The sequence below is a fragment of the Staurois parvus genome, unplaced genomic scaffold (genome assembly GCF_062004578.1).
Source record: "Staurois parvus isolate SC_StPar_1 unplaced genomic scaffold, SC_StPar_1.0 ptg000204l, whole genome shotgun sequence".
Lineage (NCBI taxonomy): Eukaryota > Metazoa > Chordata > Amphibia > Anura > Ranidae > Staurois > Staurois parvus.
In genome coordinates, this window is record NW_028318000.1 from 4,195,119 (window position 1) to 4,216,067 (window position 20,949).

Consider the following 20,949-nt stretch of genomic DNA (forward strand, 5'->3'; position numbering starts at 1 on the left):
ATTAAAAAGAAAAATAAAGGTTTAGCTAGATATACACTTTAACTGATCTGATCAAAGGACATTGAAATCTGTTACTGCACCTTACAGATGACTATTGCCCAATTTGTTTCACTGCCTTAGTTAAGGAGGTGTACTTGTGACTGCTTATGCATATTGGAAACAAATAATTTTTAAAACTAACTCAACATCCTTAATAATACTCGCAAACAAATCTATGGAAATTGTAACATCACTAAGGCAAGAGACTAAGATGGTTTGGTAAATTAAATGAGCAGAATGTACACTTAGCTGAGAAATGCGTTCAGTTCAATCTTCCAATTTTGTGCAAAGAAATTGTTTCCTTTTCTAAATGTTCTTGCATGTGACTGAATATTTAAATTTTATTGGACTAAGTTAGTTTTCTACTCATTTAGTAAACTCAAGCCCAAGACTCCTTCCCCCATAATCATCAAAAAAAATCAAATATCACTTTAACTTGGCCTTTAATGAGATGTGCTTACAATTAACACTCAAGGACTTGCTATAAATAACCAAAAAAAAAATACATAGCAAAAAAAAAAAAAAATGTTACTAAATTTTTGTGCTCCCTTGTTATGCACACCTCTTATTCACTCCATGATTCCAAATTATTGCATTACTTTCCCAAACATGTCCCTTTCTTACACATATCAAAGACTTCTCTTGTTCTAGAGTACTTCCTCTATAAGCCAATCTTTGTCATGAAGAGAAATAATTAAATTCCATCAAATTCACAGACAGCAAGCACAGAAACTACAGTAAATCATTAGCAGTAGTGATTTAGGTTTCTTTTACACCGTTGCCAGAACAGTCATTATATTGTAATTAAAAAGGCAGAAGGCCAGTAAAGATCTTCCTATCCAGAGGAAATAAAATTCTAAGGAATTTTACATTCCAGTACCTTCTGTGCTGATTAACAATCTATTAACAGTGCAAGTCTGTGTGCTTTTTCACCAGTTTTGTAGATCATTTACAGCATTGTAACATTAATGAAAACCTACAGATGATTTTAGGGACATGTGTACTTTTATGTGTATACATTTTGAAAGTATTTTTGTATCAATAAATTTAAATGAGAAATCAATGGAAGAAATAACTGCCAACAATGTGAAGCAGCTACATGTCCCATGGCACAGGTGGGCCCACCACTTAATTCATGAATATTTTATGAATCTTTTCATGCTTTTAAATTACAATTCTTGAAGCTTCATTGGTATATGCTTGTAAATTAAAAACTGCTTTTATACCCACAAGTTTATTGTTTGAGATATTTTTATAAAGTGTCTCCACTATTACATTTGCCTTGTATCAATACATTGGTACAACACCTATACAAAAGGGGACTCTGGGCATTGTTTTGTTTTATCTAGATGGATAATAGGGATTAGTCCAGCGATTTTAGCTATGTGGATTTTGCCATTTGTGAAATGTTACCAACACACACATTCACAGTTTTGTACATTCAGCCACCTAGGCAAAATTTGCTTAAAAGAAATGTCTTTATTTTTTGTAGGGGATGTTTAATGTATTTAGGGTAGCTTAGTTTATTTTATTTAGTGTTATTTGTATTAGTGCTTTCTTTTTTATGTGTAGTTGATCATTTTTTGTGTACTGTCACTGTAAAATTAATTTATTTTTACCTTTTTCCCCTATGTATTTTATACTTTTCTGTAAAAAAAAAAATGATATTTATATAGAGGTTCTACTTTTTGCCAGAAGAACATTTCTAGCATAGTTGTTATGAACTTCCTAACCCTTAGAAACCATTCAAAGCTCATTTCACCCACACAGCCACTCAACACTACCTACAGTATATTTTTTCTTGCCCATTGACTCCAATGGCTTTTGCCAAAATGGTGGCATTTTGCCATAATCTTCCAATTTTCAGGGAAGTAAAATTCTCATTTATGCTCATCCCTAATAAATAAATATAAAAACTCATATAAGCTAACCTAATTATAGTAAAGAGAAATGTGCAAAGGGGCAGTGACTCATAAAAAAACAGAATAATTGATTATCTAATCGGATGCAAACAACTAAAACCTGATTTTCTTTTGTTTTTGTGGCTATCTTTTTGTATGCTATATAATTATCCCAGTATACCTGATATTCTGCTGTTGTGTAGGATGTCACAGGTCCTCTTGAAGGGCCTGCCAAATACTGTAACTGCTAAGACCTAGACATCAGCTCAGATTTTACTAGCCATTAAAAAAAATATCCCAGCATTCATTATTATCCCTTGACAGTATTTTATTGAGACAAGTGACCTTTCTAGCCATAACGTAATTCCCCAGATTTTAATTTCCTGGAATTAAGTGTAATTGTTGCCAGCCTAGTGGTAATCCAGTTAAATCCTTGGTTAGTCACTGACTTAGTTAGATCAGTCAAACAGTGACAGACCTTGCAAAGGAGAACGTTTTAATGTGGATTCCTGAAGTGATATAGACATTAGCATGTAGAACACATTTAAGCTGTCTAATTGTTCTGCTGTTCTAATGATTAAGTATTAATCTGTCACAATGTCAAATTGTTCGTTTACATTTTTTTTTCTCCCCTGTAAAATATGTCTCTGTTGAATGAATGTGGAAATCCTTTGCTGAAACAATACATTGTGCAATTAGAATGTCTTCACTCTAAATCTTGGGAAAATAATTAATCAGCACTCCTCAGTCAACATCATTTCAAGCATAATCACTGTAAAAATGATGAGGCTGTAGCAATATGAAGTAATACACAGTGCACAGCAGACAGGTAATATTCCTTATCTATCATATACACTTGTCACACAATTAAAAAAACAAATGCCATGCTACAGTAGGAACTGTGATATTTATTTGAGAACATCTGGGGAAAAGAAATTACTGTGGAAGATATTAAGACATAGACTACCCCCGGATAGGCAGATCTGTCACCATTTAAAATAGGAGTTCTGAGATCTTCCCATATTTGGAGTAATTACCGCCCATCAAACTCTCCACACCTCTCAGTCTAGTGCAGCTTCTGACTGGCTGCCATGCTGGTTCTTTCCTTCACCGCTTTCTGAGTCACTGACTAGAGAGCAAGCATTCAGCCAATGATGTCAGAGTGACATCAGATCCCCAGATCTACAGACACTATTGAAGCCATCACCAGACAGGAAACCAAAATATTCAGGAGAGGCCTGCAATAGTAGCCTCAGTATTCATTTCAGAGTAGGTTTTATTTAAGTCAGAGGTCCAGTCTAAAAAAAATAAAAAATAATAAATACAATTATATATCCCAAATTGTGCTTAGAGGATCAATAGGTTAAAAAATATTTAATTCATTAATGCCAAAAAGAATGAATCTCTCACTGACTGGTAAAATTTGACATGTCATTGGGGAACACTGCACGTTGTACATCATTATTGATCTTTGCACTTCTTTATGCCTCTTCTGCTAGAAAATTGCATGTTAAAGATAACCTGTCATATCCAGTGCATTCTAGGTAGGTAATCGTTAAGGATGAAATATGTCCTAGTTAGGCAGGTTTATGACCACTCTGATCAGTCTGATAATCTGTTACACTGAATGTTTAGCCTGCCTACACTCTAGATCAGCCATTCTCAACCAGGATACTATGGAACCCTTAGAGTTCCTTTCACTGTGGTTTATTGACCTCACATTTGATAGTGTCTGTTTAATTCCAGGATGCTACTTGACAAAGTAAGCAACATGACACCAATGATCTTTTTAGTTCTCTGAAAGGGTGGAACTCTCACCACCAATGTAAGTGGCATTTTCCCACTTACTCCTAAAGAAGTGGTTTTATCACTGGTTCCTGGAAACCTGAAAATTATTTCAAGGGTTACTCTAGGACGGGTGTCGGCAACCCGCGGCTCCAGAGCCGCATGCGGCTCTTTTTCATCTTTGCTGCGGCTCCGGAGCACACTGCCCACCAGGTGGTCGGCAAGCCGCAGATCGCGAGCCACATGCGGCTCTTCTGTGTGCCGGGCGCCCGCTCCCCTCCCTCCTCAAAAATCCGGCCCGCGGAGCGTGGAACATTGGCTGTCAGGATGTAGGTGGGGCAGCCAGGATGTAGGCGGGGCAGAGTGACGAACTCCTCTCTCAGTCCGCCCTGAAGACCAGAACGGCGCGGGAACACAGCGAGAGGAACGCGCGGAGCAAAGGTAAGTGAATTGAGACAATATGGGGGATGAATTACTATGTGGGGGATGAATTACTGTGTGGGGGATGAATTACTATGTGGGGGATGAATTACTATGTGGGGGATGAATTACTATGGGGGATGAATTACTATGGGGAATGAATTACTATGTGGGGGATGAATTACTATGGGGGAAGAATTACTATATGGGGGATGAATTACTATGGGGGAAGAATTACTATATGGGGGATGAATTACTATGGGGGAAGAATTACTATATGGGGGATGAATTACTATATGGGGGATGAATTACTATGGGGGATGAATTACTATGTGGGGGATGAATTACTATGGGGGATGAATTACTATATGGGGGATGAATTACTATATGGGGGATGAATTACTATATGGGGGATGAATTACTATGGGGGATGAATTACTATATGGGGGATGAATTACTATGGGGGAAGAATTACTATATGGGGGATGAATTACTATATGGGGGATGAATTACTATGGGGGAAGAATTACTATATGGGGGATGAATTACTATATGGGGGATGAATTACTATGGGGGATGAATTACTATGTGGGGGATGAATTACTATGGGGGATGAATTACTATATGGGGGATGAATTACTATATGGGGGATGAATTACTATGGGGGATGAATTACTATATGGGGGATGAATTACTATGGGGGATGAATTACTATATGGGGGATGTATTTTCAGTTTTAAAAATGTGGCTGTCAAAATAAATTTCAATCGTGGTTTTGGCGAGATTTGGCTCAGTTGAAAAAAAAGGTTGCCCACCACTGACCTAAGGCTATGATTGTGATTATGAAGATACACTGTGGTCCTGATTAACCCTTTGCTTACTGGGCCCTTAAACCCCCTTCATGACCAGAGTGCTTTTTGCAATATATGCAGTGTCGGATTTGTTATAAATGTTGCAATGGTTTTGCGGCTCCCAGTCTTTTTTTTCCCTTCGGAAACGGGTCCAAGTGGCTCTTTATGTCTTAAAGGTTGCAGACCCCTGCTCTAGGATAAAAAAGGTTAAGTAAGGCTGTTTTAGAGTTATGCCCATTCCACTCAATGATCTGCTCATCAATCAGAGCCCCATTGCTGACCATTGAGGCACTCTTATTAGATTGTGGGCTTAGATTGTGGGCTTGAGAGGTGGCTTTAGTGTTGGAGTTCAACTGGAGGCTTTCATTTAGCTTCTGCTCTGACATTAAGGAGGTTCCCAATGGCACAAATGAGTATCTAAAGTTAAATGTTGTGACCACAATAAGTGTTTTTTAAGTCCTCACACTGTGCTGTAAAATGTTAATTAAATGAGAATTATGTTTTTTTTTTTTAAATTATAGTTACCTAGGTGGATGCAGCATCAATCCAATGCTGCATCTGTTGCAGAACAAACTGTACTCCTGTGATCCTCAAGAGAAGTACAGCCAAACAAGCTTAATGTTGCATCAAATAACTAGGAATATGCACCTGTTTGTGCTTCTAGTTGCCTCTGATAAACTGCCCAGCTAGTCATTAGGGTTGATTTACTAAAACTGGAGAGTGCAAAATCTGGTGCAGTTCTGCAAAGAAACCAATCAGCTTCCAGGGATTTTTGTCAAAGCTTAAATGAACAAGCTGAAGTTAGACTTTGGTTACCATGCACAGCTGCACCAGACTTTGCACTCTCTAGTTTTAGTAAATTATTTTTATACAGTAAATAAACTCCACAGAGTTCTTGTCATGTTAACTGACATATGCTGGTAATTTGGGTCTGACACCTAAGCTTTAATCACCTCAGGCCATAAAAGGTTAATAATGTCTCTGTACAAAGAATGTATCAAAATCTCATTCCAACCCCCCCATGTCTACTTTGTACAACTGAGGATACTTTTCCCAGGAATCCTACAATGGCAAAAATAGTAAAAGCAATGTTTTTTTGCCTTTAAATGGGGAAAAACGTTTTAGATCATTGCGGTAAAGTGTTTCTTGAGTTAACAATTAAAGTAACAAAAAAATGTAGAATTGTGGGACATTGAGACATTGGCTGAGTAAATTAAAACAGTAAGCTATTCAGACAGCCCGGGTCTCTTCTACAAGCACGCGTATGACAGGAACTGAAATTTTCCTAATTGAAAAACACTAGCCTAATAAACTTGATATCTTTTTGACATACATGTGTAAAACAAATTCCTGCAGGTACCGATAATTCTCCCAGAATTTCGACATATCTGCCAAAACTGCAATAAGCTAACCCAATTAACACCTTTTTGTGAGGTTTATGATCATCTGAAGCCAGTATCTAATGAAATGTGGAGTTTCCTTTCATGTGAAGTTGCCGAGTTGTAAATCTTCAGTCCTCTAGCTGCATTAGGGGGACAAGTAAATGAATGTCTGACAAAGTATATCAAACACCGTGCCAGAGAAATTGTTTCTGTCTCTTAGCAAATGACTTTAGGCAGAGGATACCATTGAATTCAATTCATTGGCTGAGACTCCTTAGTATCCAGATTAATCAGGTCCTGTCTGTCATTCCTGTTCTCTTCCACTAGAGTGTGGTCCATCCACTGCAGTGAAAATCCCAGTGTTCGAAATCTTCCCTATTCTAAATAACCCTGACTCAACTTCCGGATCTCTATCTGCTGTTACTACGTTCCCAAGCAGCTACATGATTTTCTAGACTGCTGATTTGCACATTCACTAATCCATGACAAATTCAGTTAATTTAAACTGTACAGAGAATTTCAGCTGAGCTGTTGTCTATGGGGAAAAATCTGCTGTAACAATTACGCTAGCTTTATTTCTTACAGATTGTCAAGTAAACATGGCACTGAGAAAGAAAGCCTTTCATTATCCTGTGTCAGGTATTCTTTATAGAGCCATATCACAGTGCAGCATGTTTTACCACTATGCACTAGCCATATTAACATACTGCAGAAAACAGTGTTCAAAATACCCTGAAGTCAAATGATCTCATATATCTTTGGTTCCTTAATGCCCCTTGGATAAACAAGAACAAAATAATACAAGAAGGCACCAGGGTTCTACAACTCTGTTGTGTTGATTTAAAATAAAAGATAACTGGTGTGCTTTGACTCTGGCAGTTCAGCATGGGTTGAGCGGAGCCTCTCCAGCACAGTATATACAATATAATTAATCCTATGGAGAAATTGTCCAGCAGTACGCACAAGTGCTTGTGTGAGCACTGAATGGAAGACAATAGAAAATGGTCTCCTGCCTTCAATTGATGACCCATCAATTTCAGAAATCTAGAAGAAAGAGCTGAGGATATTTTTTTTTATTATTATTATTATTACTTTTTTTCTTAAAGTGGTTATAAACTCATATATATACCCAGTGAAGTGACTGGCCTCAGGTAATACACAGAGATGAAACAAATCCTCCTACATAAGTTGTACCTGTCTATCTGCTGTCTCCTTTTTCCTACATCCATTCAGAGTGCTGAGTTTATAAAGTTTTTCTAGAATTCAGTATAAAGGGGGCAGGGAGTTGAAGTTACACTCTGCAGAGGAGGAGAGCTCTGAAAACTGATTGGAGGGAAGAGACACACCCTCTCCACACAGCACACAGGAAGAAGCTGAGGCTGTCAATCTGCTGGAAGTCCCTCTCCTGTCACCATTTTTCTCTTGTTGTCAGGAAAGCTTGTCAGAAGTGATTCCTGCTTATAGCAAAGGAACGAAGAAGCTGACAGAAATTACACTCAGTGCTCTTAACTGAGACAAGTACACACTATACAGGGATATGCTTCATTCACTTTTCATGTCTGAGGTTTACAACCACTTTAAGTAAATACATTAAAAACTTATATCCAGGTAGATATAAAGAGGTACTTACAGTGAAGGAAATAAGTATTTGATCCCCTGCTGATTTTTGAATGTTTGCCCACTCACAAAGAAATGATCAGTCTAAAAATTGAATGGTAGGTGTATTATAACACTGGAATACAGAATAGCAGCAACAAATTCAAAAGAAATGCATGTCTAACAAATTATGCACTGATTTGCATGTTCATGAGGGAAATAAGTGTTTGATCCCCTTCACAAAACATGACTTAGTACTTGGTGGCAAATCCCTTGTTGGCAATCACAGAGGTCAGACGTTTCCCATAGTTGGCCACCAGGTTTGCATACATCTCAGGAGGGATTTTGGCCCACTCCTCTTGGCAGATCCTCTCCAAGTCATTAAGGTTTAGTGGCTGACGTTTGGCAACTCGAACTTTCAGCTCCCTCCACAGATTTTCAATCGGATTAAGGTCTGGAGACTGGCTAGGCCACTACAGGACCTTAATGTGCTTCTTCTTCAGCCACTCCTTTGTTGCCTTGGCCGTGTGTTTTGGGTCATTGTCATGCTGGAACACCCATCCACGACACATTTTCAATGCCCTGGCTGAGGGAAGAAGCTTCTCACCCAAGATTTAATGGTACATTGCCCTGTCCATCGTCCCTTTGATGAGGTACAGTTGTCCTGTCCCCTTAGCAGAAAAACACCCCCATAGAAGAATATTTCCACCACCATGTTTGACAGTTGGGATGGTGTTCTTGGGGTCATAGGCAGCATTCCTCCTCCTCCAAACACGGCGAGTTGAGATGATGCCAAAGAGCTTGATTTTGGTCTCATCTGACCACAACATTTCAACCAGTCTTCTTCTGCATCATTCAGATGTTCAGTGGCAAATTTCAGATGGTGCTTTCTTGAGCAGAGGAACCTTGCGGGCACAGCAAGATTTCAGTCCTTGTCAGCGTAGTGTGCTACCAATTGTTTTCTTGGTGACCGTGGTCCCAGATGCCTGGAGATCATTGACAAGATCCTCATGTGTAGTTCTGGGATGATTCCTCACTGTTCTCATGATCATTGACACTCCATGAGGTGAGATCTTGCATGGTGCACCAACTGTTGTCACTTTCTCACCAAGCTACTTGGCGATAGTTTTGTAGCCCAGTCCAGCCTCGTGTGGGTCTACAATCTTGTCCCTGACATCCTTGGACAGCTCTTTGGTCTTTGCTGTGGTGGAGTGTTTGTAATCTAATTGTTTGATTGCTCCTGTGGACAGGTGTCTTTTATACAGGTAACATGATGAGATTAGCAGCACTCCCTTTAAGAGACTGCTTCTAATCTCAGCTTGTTACCTATAGGAAAGACACCTGGTAGCCAGAAATCCTGCTGAATGATAGGGGATCAAATACTTATTTCCCTCATGAACATGCAAATCAGTGCATAATTTGTTAGACATGCATTTCTTTTGAATTTTTTGTTGCTATTCTTTCTCTCGGTGTTACAATACACCTACCATTCGATTTTTAGACTGATCATTTCTTTGTGAGTGGGCAAACATTCAAAATCAGCAGGGGATCAAATACTTTGTATTATTGCATTTGAATGCATCAAGCTAGCAGTAGATATTCAGACATCTGAATGTAACCTAATGCAGCAGTGATGTGCAGTGCAGTTTAGTGTAATTAGGTGTGTTGATAAATGTAATGTTACAGAGAAGCAGTATAAATCTGTCTTGATAACTTCCTGTAATCCCCCTGCACAGCAGCACTGAGAGAGAGAGAGAGAGAGAGAGAGAGTGGTGCTATAAAAGCTAACTAGGGCTTTTCTGCATTGCACATTGCTATCCTCAGAGGAGGAGAGGAAGAGAGAGTAGAGTGATAATCTCATCCAATCACAAGCTTAAGTGAATTTACTGTCCACCCTACCATTTTTTGTAACAATGTTTGTTTATGAAAGCAAGACCAATCTCTAGAATCTCATATAGGCTCAAACTTGTTAATTTATCAGCAAACACTTTTTGCCTGTCTCTCAGTTGTGGTCTTATGTTGGCACTCTGTCACATGGGCTTGCAATAAAGGGATAAGTTTACCTTTTGAGATAAACATAAATAAATAAATACATTTTTGCAGGTAAAAAAAAATGTATATTTATTATATTTTAAGGAGCCTGCAGAGCATTTCAATTGCGATCTGTTGTGTGTGTGCAATCTCAGGCTCCTGCGGACTCTCAGGATAGCTTTGTGCCCATAGCTCACGGGAGCAGGCAGTTACGTGGGGGAAGGAAGAATCAATGAACTACTAGAGCCCTCTCAAGCACCCTCATAGTTTATTGAGAACTACAAGTCTGTGAATAAATGATGTGGCCATGTCATAGGAAGGGTGGCATCCAGGGTGCGGGGTACAGATGTTCGAACATGTTACATGTTGCACCCTAAAAATGGGTGGAACAAGTAACATGTTCCAAAGGCGAACTTGAAGCTTTTAGTTTGTCATCTCAATACACATAATACAGGCCCATTATTGTCACTAGGGATGTACCGATATGTTTTTTTACTGATGAGCATTAGTACCGATGCTTGTACTCAAGTACTCGCCGATACCAATTACTGATACCTTTGTGGTGCAATTTGAGCCCATACAAAATGAATGGGCTCAAATCGAACTGCAAAGAATAGTATACAATTTGAACAGGAATGTGGTGTGATACCTATCCGAATCACATGCAGTTTCCCTCACTGCTCCTGTGTGAACCTAGGCTGAAATCACTATGTCAGGCCTGGGTCCACACAGTAGCGGTGCGTGAAACTGCATTTGATTTGAACAGGAATCACACTGCATCCCTGTTCAAATCGCATGCTATTGTTTTGCAGTACAATCTGAGCCCATTCATTTTGTATGGGTTCAAATCATACCGTAAAGGTATAGGTTTTAGGCATCGGAGCATGTGCACGAGTACAAGTACTCGTGCAAATAATGAGTATTGTCACCGATACCAGTATTGGCGCAACCCTAATTGTCACCATCAAACAAGTTTCCCACTCTCCATTTTTTCAATATTATCTGTATGTTTTTTTTAATGTCAATCAAAGAAAACCTTGAAGTGAAAAAAGCCTCCCTGAGCAATGGCATGCAGTTGTTGCTGGAGTGCATACTACATGGAGTTTACATATATTTATGTAAACAGAGTGTTGTTGCATAGAGGCTTCAGGAGATTTACAGCACTGGGGTGCAACAAAAGATGAATAAAAGGTGAAAATATATAAAATAAGGTTTTATACAGATGCAATGGGGTTGATTTACTAAAACTGGAGCATGCAAAATCTGGACCAGCTGTGCATGGTACCAGAGCTATGCAGAGCTGCACCACATTTTGCACTCTTCAGTTAGTAAATCAAACCCTTGGTGCTATAGCAAATTACAGTCATTCAGTTAGCTTATATTTTCTTAAAAAAACAGTGTTCCTTCCTCACCTCCTGAACAATGCGAGCAGAACAAATGAAACAAACAGGCTGGTAATAATGGTTGGAGGGTCATGACCTACTGGTCTGCTAATACCACTACACTCCAGGTCTCTGCTCTGTAATTATTCAATAAAGAAAACTGACTAATGTCTCTTTGCCTCTTATGGATTTTCCAGTTTCTCCCTTAGCTTGGCTGATTTCCTATCCTGATTTTAGCCTGTACCTTCTTTGGTTTAACCTCAGGGTTTTATTCCTATCTGTGCCTATCCCAGATTTTCCATCATGCTTCTGACATCCGATATTCCAACCCTCAGAGCTTCCAGTCATTCTGTCCACCATCAGCAGCCTTTACTGCTCATGACATCACTGGCTGAGTAGGGTTACTAGAGCATTGAAGGTAAAATGGCTTTCAAACGTGTTAGACATTAAAGTCTGAAATAAAATGCATATAACCCTGAACTGGGAGCAGAGGGATCACTGAATCATACTTAATGTGCAGTAAAATACCTTCAAAAGATTTTAAAAAGTTAAGCAACCTCTTTGCTGTGACATACATTTTAACTATCTGCTAAATAATGCAAGATTCCGGTGCAGAAGCATGTGAATTAGAGTAAGGGAATAAATATCTGGAGACTTCTTGTCTTTTTAAGTAACAGTCAGGAAAAAGTCTGCAACAGTGAATGAAAAGTAGCACAGATCTGGGCGATTCATTTGCCATTTATGCTATGTTAAGAAGTTCAGTTTAATCATGTGAAATGATGCTTACTAAAAGGAGAGCCAATTAACCGCTCATGATATACCTATGTGGATGAAAACCATACACTTCTATTTTTCATTGGGTTTCAGCTCAGATGGTCAGCATATAAAAAATCCCTGAGAGAACTTGAAAAAGAAGACTGGAAATATTTTTTTGGAGGGATTCGTTTATTTATTGATTTGTTTTAGCAGCCACAAAATATCTTTGGTCCCGGAAGACTGGAATACGGCTGATTAACAATGTAATGAAGAAAAGTGCTGAATTCTAATTTTCAAGTCAAGCTGGAATGAAGCTGATTCTAATATGTTGTGTGGGAGCTGCACCTGAGAGCCTGGCTGCTATGACATGCATGAAATTATATCATTGCTGTACCATGACTGACAATGAGCTTAACGCTTGCTGGGAATGTGCTGCGTATTACAATAATAATAATAGTATGTCTACTAGAGAAGCAGTTCTGACTAACCCATGGGATGTGATATCGGATCATGTGATTTTATGCATATTTTCCATCACGAGTCTCTTAACGTGGATGTATCACATATAAAAAAAAAAAAACCTGAGCTACAGTGCTGTCCATGAATCCAAAAAGTATCTGCTAAGAAATATATAGAATGTTTCACATTTGAAGTCAAATATATAGAAATGCCGTGTCCCAGCCTCAGAAGATCATTCAGATTCTAGTCCCAACACTTTCAGGTGGATGTTCTTCCATCATGACATGAGTTTAAAGGGTATCGCCACTTTCAAGAGGAAAGTAATATAGCAGAAAAAACAACAACAAAAGAAACAAAAACAAAATACAAAAAAAACTGACATAGCTGAGCTACAGTGCTGTTCATGAATCCAAAATGTCTCTGTTAAGAAATATATAAAATATTTCACATTTGAAGTTAAATATATGGAAATGTCTTTTCCAAGCCTCAGAAGACCATTCAGATTCTAGTTCCAAGGCTTTCTGGCGGTTGTTCTCCCATCATGACATGAGTTTAAAGGGTAACTCCACTTTCATGGGGTAAGAAATATAGCAAAAAAAAAAAATAAAATTACAAAATTATATATATACAGTATATATATATATATATATATATATGTATATATATATATATATATATTTATTTATTTATTTCAATAGAGAGAGTGGCACTCATGGTCTTGAAAGATGTATGCACAGTGAAGATTTTATTTCACAAGGTCATGAAGACCCATAAGTGCCACTGTCTCTTTTAGAATTTTTGTACTACAGGCTTTGCTGTGTACCCGGGTCCATTTTCTCACTGATATGTGTGTAGTGCATTATATATATATATATATCTCCAACAGTTTGCACAGCACTTTACAAAATGAAGGTAGACATTACAGTTACAGAGGGCCCTGCTCGTTACAGCAGCTTACAATCTAAGAGGAAGGGTTGAGTGATACAAAAGATAATAGGTGTGGGGGATGAGCTGTTGGAGGAAATAAATGGCAGTTTATTAGGGATCGTCTATAGGTGAATACATTAGGAGATATTGGGGTAGGGAGTTTCATAGGATGGAAGAAGCTCAAGAGAAGTCTTGGAAGAGAGCATGGGAGGAGGTTACATGGGAACTAGAGAGCAGAAGGTCTTTGGAGGATCAAAGAGAGCGGTTTGGTTTGTATTTTGAGACCAGGTTGGTGATGTAGGTGGGGGCAGAGTTGTGGATCGCTTTGTAAGTTGTTGTTAGTGTAGCAAATGTACATTAAAAATATGGACGCGAACATCCATTTTGGTAAAGTCCCTCCAACTTGTATCATTTCTTACTCCAAATCAGCTCCCCCCTCCCTCTCTGTTCAGTGCCTCATGGTCTTTGTGTGCTGGATTCTGGAGTGCACAGGACACAGCTGGATATCCTTCATGGTTGTAAACCCAGTTAGCTGATTCCAGTGTGTCTGGCAAACTCTTGCTCTGAAGCTGATCGTAAAGCTATAAACCCGTCAGTCACTGGATTTCAAATGCATTCCGAAATAGCAGTAAAACCTGCATCCCATGTGAAAACACTTTTTCATACAATTTCGTAATTTCTCATAGGTAATACATACCATAAAACAAGACATATATTCAGAGAGGTCATTTTAATACAAGTCACCTGATACCTTACACCCCTAGATTACGACTACCCAAGAGCAGAAAGCAGTAAGTCCTTAGCCGTCACAGCCAGATATGTCATATGTGATTTCTGGATGTTCAGAATATTGTTCTGCATATTATCCTGCCAGTGGATAGGATGCCACATGTACCTAGGGAAGGTTATTGACCTTGGTATAACTTGTGAGGGATTTTGGTTCTAGCCTGGGTCTTTTTCTGTAAGTATTTTTATTGCACCATTTTTACCTTTTTAGTAATAAATCCTATTTTCTGAAAAGTGTTGAACTGTTTCTAAAGCTCTTTAATGCAAACTAAGAACCCCTGCCTCTGAGGAGCACTACTGTGTTTTTAAACGTCTGCATACATCTGCCTGCGTTGACAGTGTGTATACAGATGCTTATTCAAACACCATAGTGTTACTGCTAAGATTGGCTAGTTTCCTCCTACTCTGTACAAAATGGTGGTGGTGGCAGTGTGAAGGGTTAATTGTGTAATTAACCTAAACCAGTAACAATGGCTCTCAGGCTGCGGTACATAGATTGTGGTCCATTAGCTGGAAAATCTTTGTGCAGGGTGCAGCTGAGCATGACATTGTTATGCACGTGATAGCAAAGTTTTAGATTGGCTAGTCCTTCGGTCACGAGTTGGTGAGAGGGGTGAGTGGAAGCCAGTGGAGGGATTAGCAGAGAGGGGTAGCAGACAATGAATGGTAGGTAAGGTGGATGAGCCTGCATCATTCATGATGGACTGGAGGGGGGATAGCCAATTTAAGGTTAAGCCAATGAGGAGGGAGTTGCATTAGTCAAGGCGAGAGATAACCAGGAAGTGAATTGGGAGTTTGTGGTATCACTGGTTAAAAAGGGGCATATTCTGGAGATATTGCGGAGGTTGAGGTGGCATTATTTTTACAGGGATTGGATGAGGGCCTGGACAGATAGTTTAGAATCCTGGGTTACCTCTCTTACGCTGGCATGTGGGGATGGGTTGATAGTTGTGATATTGATCCTGACCGAGAAATCAGGAGAAGAGGCTCGTGGGGGAGCAAATATTATGAGCTCAGTTTTGGATAGATTGAGTTTTAGGAAGTGGTGTCACATCCAGTCTGGTATGTCTGTTAGTAAATCAATGATACGTGAGGAAACTGATGGGGTGAGCTGAGGAGTAGAGAGATATATTTCTGTGTCATCAACATAGAAATGGTATTGAAAACCATGGGAAGCTATCAGCTGACCCAAGGAAGAAGTGTACATCGAGAATAGGAGAGGTCCATGGACAGAACCTTGGGGGACCCCAACAGTAAGAGGAGTAGGAGAGGAGGAAGTAGAGTTGTAAGTAACACTGAAGGTGCAGTGAGATAGGTAATATTCGATCCAATGGAGAGTACAGTGATGGAGGCCAAGTAAATAGAGTTTTTTTTAGGAGAAGGGGGTGGTCAACTGTGTCAAAGGCAGCAGAGGGTTCCAAGAGTAAGAGTACAGAATAGGGACCATTGGTTTTAGCTGTTAATAAGTCATTTGTGAGTTTTAGGAGAGCGGTTTCTGTGAAGTGTTGTGGGTGAAATTCAGACTGAAGGGGATTGAGAAGGTTATTCTCAATGAGGTGGCAGCTCAGCTGGTTGTAGACTAGATATTCAAGGAGTTTGGAGGCAAAAGGGAGTAAGGAGATTGGTCTTAAGTTGCTAAGATTGGTGGGGTCCAGTGAGGCCTCTTTAAGTATGGGGGTGACTAGTGCATGTTTTAGAGAGTTGGGGAAGATGCCAGTAGAAAGGGAGAGATTGAAGATATCAGTTAAAGAGTGAAGGATAGAGCCAGAAGGTGACCATAGTATTTGCGAGGGAACAGGGTCCAGGGTACAGGTGGTTAGGTGAGCTTTAGAAAAAAGTTTACCAACCTCCTCTATAGTAGCTGGAATAAACAAGGGAAGTATTGGGCAGGTGGACAAGGTGTATAGGGTGAGGGAGGTATATGTACAGTGGAGATCTCATTACAAATTATATCAATCTTATTTTTTAAGTGATTACCAATCTCCTGGGCAGTGAGTGAGTTAGTGGGTGGAGATAATGAAGGACAAAGTAGAGAGTTAAAGGTAGAAAAGAGTTGATGGGGACTGCATGAGAGGGTTTTAATGAGAATGATAAAATAGGTCTATTTGGCAGTGTGAAGATAGGAATTGTATTTTTGAAGGGCAGATTTATATTGGTCGGAGTCTTGCTGGGTCTTAGTTTTATGCCATAAACGCTCAAGAGCATGGCTACATTTTTTTGAGGCATCTGGTATTGTCAGGGTTGTAGTGATCAGGGCTTAATTCCATGTGTAGTGAGGGGAGCCAATGTGTCCAAGGTGGATGACAGTGAACTGTTGTAGAAAGAAGTGGCCAGGTTGGGGCAGGACAGGGTTGAGAGTTTGTCATAGAGACAATCTGTTGCAGATTTAAGATTTGTTACAGGGTTAAGATAGCGAAGGTTTCTACTGGTAACTTTTCAGTAGTTGGAAGACATTGAGCAGGGAGCCAAGGAGAGAGTGAAGATAATGAGGAAGTGATCATAGAGTGGAAAAGGAAAGTTGGTGAGGTTGCAAAGAGTGCATAGGGAGGAGAATACTAGGTCGAGGCAGTTACTATTAGAGTGAGTAGCAGCATGGGTCCATTGTTTTAGGTCAAAAGAAGTGGTTAGGCTCAGAAGTTTAGCAGTAGCAGGAGTGTTAATATTAACAGGGATGTTGAAGTCACCGAGAATGATTGTGGGGATTCCAGAAGAGAGAAAGTAAGGTAGCCAGGCAGAGACATCATCAAGGAAGCTTGTTACCAGTCCAGGAGGCCGATAGATCACAGCAATTCTTAAAGAAACTGCAGATAGAAGATGAATACAGTAAACTTCAAATGAGGAGAGGGACAGAGAGGGAGGTGAATAAAGGACCTGAAAAGTGCTTTGAGGAGATAGAAGGATTCCAATTCCACCTCCATTCTGTCCACTAGGCCTAGGAGAGTAAGTCCAGAGGAGACCACCATGGGAGAGGGCAGCAGGCGAGGGAAAGCCAGATTCATGAAGCCAGGTTTCTGTAAATGCAAGTAGGTTAAAGGCGTTTGTGATAAAAAGGTCATGGATGGAGGTGAGTTTGTTACAGACAGAGCAGGAATTCCAAAGGGCACAGGAAAAGGGGAGGATGGTTCTATGAAGAAGAGGAATAGTGACCTGATTGTTTGGATTGTGGCTGCTGTTAGAGGATAGGGAGTGCTGGGTGTGTTCATCAAAGGAAAAAAATGGCAGCCCAGGATTTGGGGAAATGTCTCCAGATGTTAGAAGAAGCAGAAGGGTGAGAGAGGTAATACAGGAGTATGACTTATATGGAGGGACAGGTCCCAGTGTCTTGGAGGTTTTATTAGTATGTGAGTTTAGAATTAGCAAGAATTGATGAGTACAGTAATAAGGTGAAGACAGGAGTGAGGTGTTGATATAGTATATAAGTTGTGGGGTGGAGAAGAGGGGTGAAGAAGAGAGAGTTTGAAAAGAGAGGATCCAACTGTGAGAAGGAAGAGTAGGGAGTGCATGTTACAGAGTGGTGAGATGAAGAAGCAGACTGGGTATGAGATGAAAGAGTTGTAAGGGGAAACAGGTCACCTGTAGTCTGTTTAGTATTTGAAGTTGCCTGCTGAGGTTTCTCGCTTTTTGCTTTCGCTGACGTGCAGAGCCAAAGTGCAGTACGTAATCCAAGAGCAATACTTTATCCAAGATGATAATTGCCAATGCTGCCCCTGGCTGTGCCTCACATAAGGAAGGCCTACATTTATACTGAACTGGGTGGGGGTATTGCCAATGAATCAATTAGGAATGCACAGGAGAGACACATGGCTAGCAGGGCAAACTTCTCACACCAAAGGAGGACCACAAGAGGCAACAAGAGAGCAGGAGGACAGAGTTGTAAAGATTATGATCAGCTCATAAATTTGGGTTAGACAATAAGAGCAAAATAAACACCACAGTAATATGGACAGAGTTAAAGATTTTGGAAGTAGTAAGAATTACCAATAAGAATATTGATAGTTATGAATCAGCTTCAGTTATAGGTGGATAAGTATAGCAGTATAGATTACCATATAGCACAGAAGGGTGAATTAGCATTCATACATGGCATGGGCAATAGTACAGATGGATATTTCTCACAGACATTTATCATACAGCACAGCAGGGTGATATATACTGTATATAATATACAATTGCTACATAAACTATACTCTAATTGAATATTATTAAAAATGACCCTTCTCTTTCAAGCTGCAGCTGCAGTAAATTACCAAAAATGCAATGCAATAAGGCAACCTGGAGGCCTTCTGTACACAGTTGATGTATAGACCTTCCCCAGAAATGTTATTTCCAGCTTGTGTGATCGTCACACTGATTTTCCCAAAAGTCTGCACTGATACAGGTCATATTTTAGGCATCCTCGGCAACACAAATGTAGTTTTTGGTGAGATATTCCCAAATGGTTAATCACTTCTAAAGGGATGTACACCTTGCCACTTTTCTCATTAGAACACTGAAACTGCAACAGCTGATTAATAATGAAAAAGACACTCCTATTCAGATTCACTTTGCACATTGACATAACCCAGCAAACAGCTTTTCTTTCAGAAATAGGTAGGAATCTGCAAAATGTTAAAATCTACATTGATCACACAGAGCGTAGTTTTTTTTCACAACATAAATGGAGTTACGCTTTAAAAATTTTCACCCTGAAGCAGGATGATACATGATGAGACTCAGCAGTTAATTTATGAAAAAAAAATAGATAAGTGGACCCCAAAAACAGTTGTCTGCTCGCCTTTTTAGCTAAACAGACACATGATACCCTTTATCATACCGAGAATATTTATTAGTGATTCGGTTCTTTGTACATTTACCAAATATATTATTGATGCCTTTATTCAATTTTATACTAATCTGTTTAAATTCTGAGCACACTATAGGGGAGATTTACTAAAACTTGGGCACTCAGAATCTGGTGCAGCTGTGCATGGTAGCCAATCAGCTTCTAACTTCAGCTTGTTCAATTAAAGGATAAGTTCACCATTGGGAACATGTTACATGTTCCCAATGCTGCAGCCAATACCCGCTGCCCCTCCTCCATGTGACAGTAGTACAGGTAACTTCTCTCCTGTCCTCCCCTAGCTGTCAATATTTAAAAACAGTGCAGAGTTGCGAGGCTCCGCCCACATGGCTGCATCATTCATTAACAGTGTTCTGTGAATGAATGAACTACAAGTCCGACAACCTTAGCAGCTGTCAGCTTGTAGTTTTCAAGGAACAAACTATCGCCATAGTAGTTAATTGAATCTTCCTGTCAGTGTATCTGCTTGCCTGTACATCCCATACGGCAAAGCAGATATACTGACAAGTCTGCAGGAGAACTTCTGGCTGCTGATCGCTGGAGTAATGCTTTACAGGCTCCTGCAGCCCAAAATAATAAATGCACATTTATTTTTACCTGCAAATAATAGTGTATTTATTATTTTTTTTTGCAAAAGGTGAACTTATCCTTTAAGCTTTGACAATAAAATCTGAAAACTGAAAAAAAAAGGGAAAAAAAACCTGTGCTACACCCCAGACAATACAATATGTATATAAATGTGTGAAAAAAATATATATTCTGAAACAATAGTGAAACGATTAGTGAGCTGCTGCTACTCTTTCCCTGAACACCAGAAAATACAAAACGTATAAAAAATGAGTGCGCTGCACACTAAAAAAATCATAAAAAATAATAAATTGAATATATACTGCTACATAAAAACATGCATAAATTACTTGAAATGATATAAGTCCACATTCATATATTAAATAATTAAAAGTCCCAAATCCAATAACACAGTGCTGTGTGCTAAAGAAATCCTTCAACTGAAAGTGCATAGGTGTCCACAAATGCTTGACACGAAAGAAAAAATCAGCCTCTTACCAGACACTTTGATCTCCAATCAAGAAATCAAATGAGCAGATGATGTTCAGACCCACACTGATACCCTAGTTAGCCTTATCAAGGAGATGAATAGAAGATGAATGGACAACTGCAGGTTCACTTGAACAAATACATCATATTAGACAGCTCTCCACATCATGAAAAGAAAAGTTTAAAACAGTAGAAGAAAACTTCATAGTGCGACCCGATAAACCAGCAAAAAATGTATTCCCATTATAGGACTTATAGGAATCTTTTAAAGCGGTTGTAAAGGCTGAAGGGTTTTCACCTTCATTTATTCTATGCAGTAAGGTAAAAACCTTCAGTGTGCAGCTCCCCCCTCAGCCCCCCCCCCTCTTATTCACCTGAGCCTGATCATGATCCAGCAATGTACACAAGAGCCCCCTATCTTTCTCTCCTCATTGACTGAAACACAGCGGCGGGAGCCATGGCTCCCACTGCTGTCAATCACAGTCAATGATGAGCAAGCGGGAGAGCAGGGCTCAGCCATGGGGAGGTGTGGAAGTGAGCACACACGAGTGACCCCAGAGCAAGTGTCCTGCTCTGGGACACTCAACAGGGAGGAGGAGCCAAAAGCACCAACTGGGGACCCAAGAAGAGGAGAATATGGGATGCTTTCTGCAAAACCATTGCAAGTATGCCATGTGTGTTATTTACAAAAAACACAAGCCTTTAATATCACTTTAAGTGCAATCATTTATCTGAACA

General features: G+C 39.6%; 1 protein-coding gene across 4 annotated transcripts in view; it reads right to left on the reverse strand.

The window, feature by feature from the left end:
- Positions 1 to 20,949, reverse strand: part of PCDH7 (protocadherin 7) — a 971,513-nt gene that overhangs the window by 34,438 nt on the left and 916,126 nt on the right. The window lies entirely within an intron of this gene.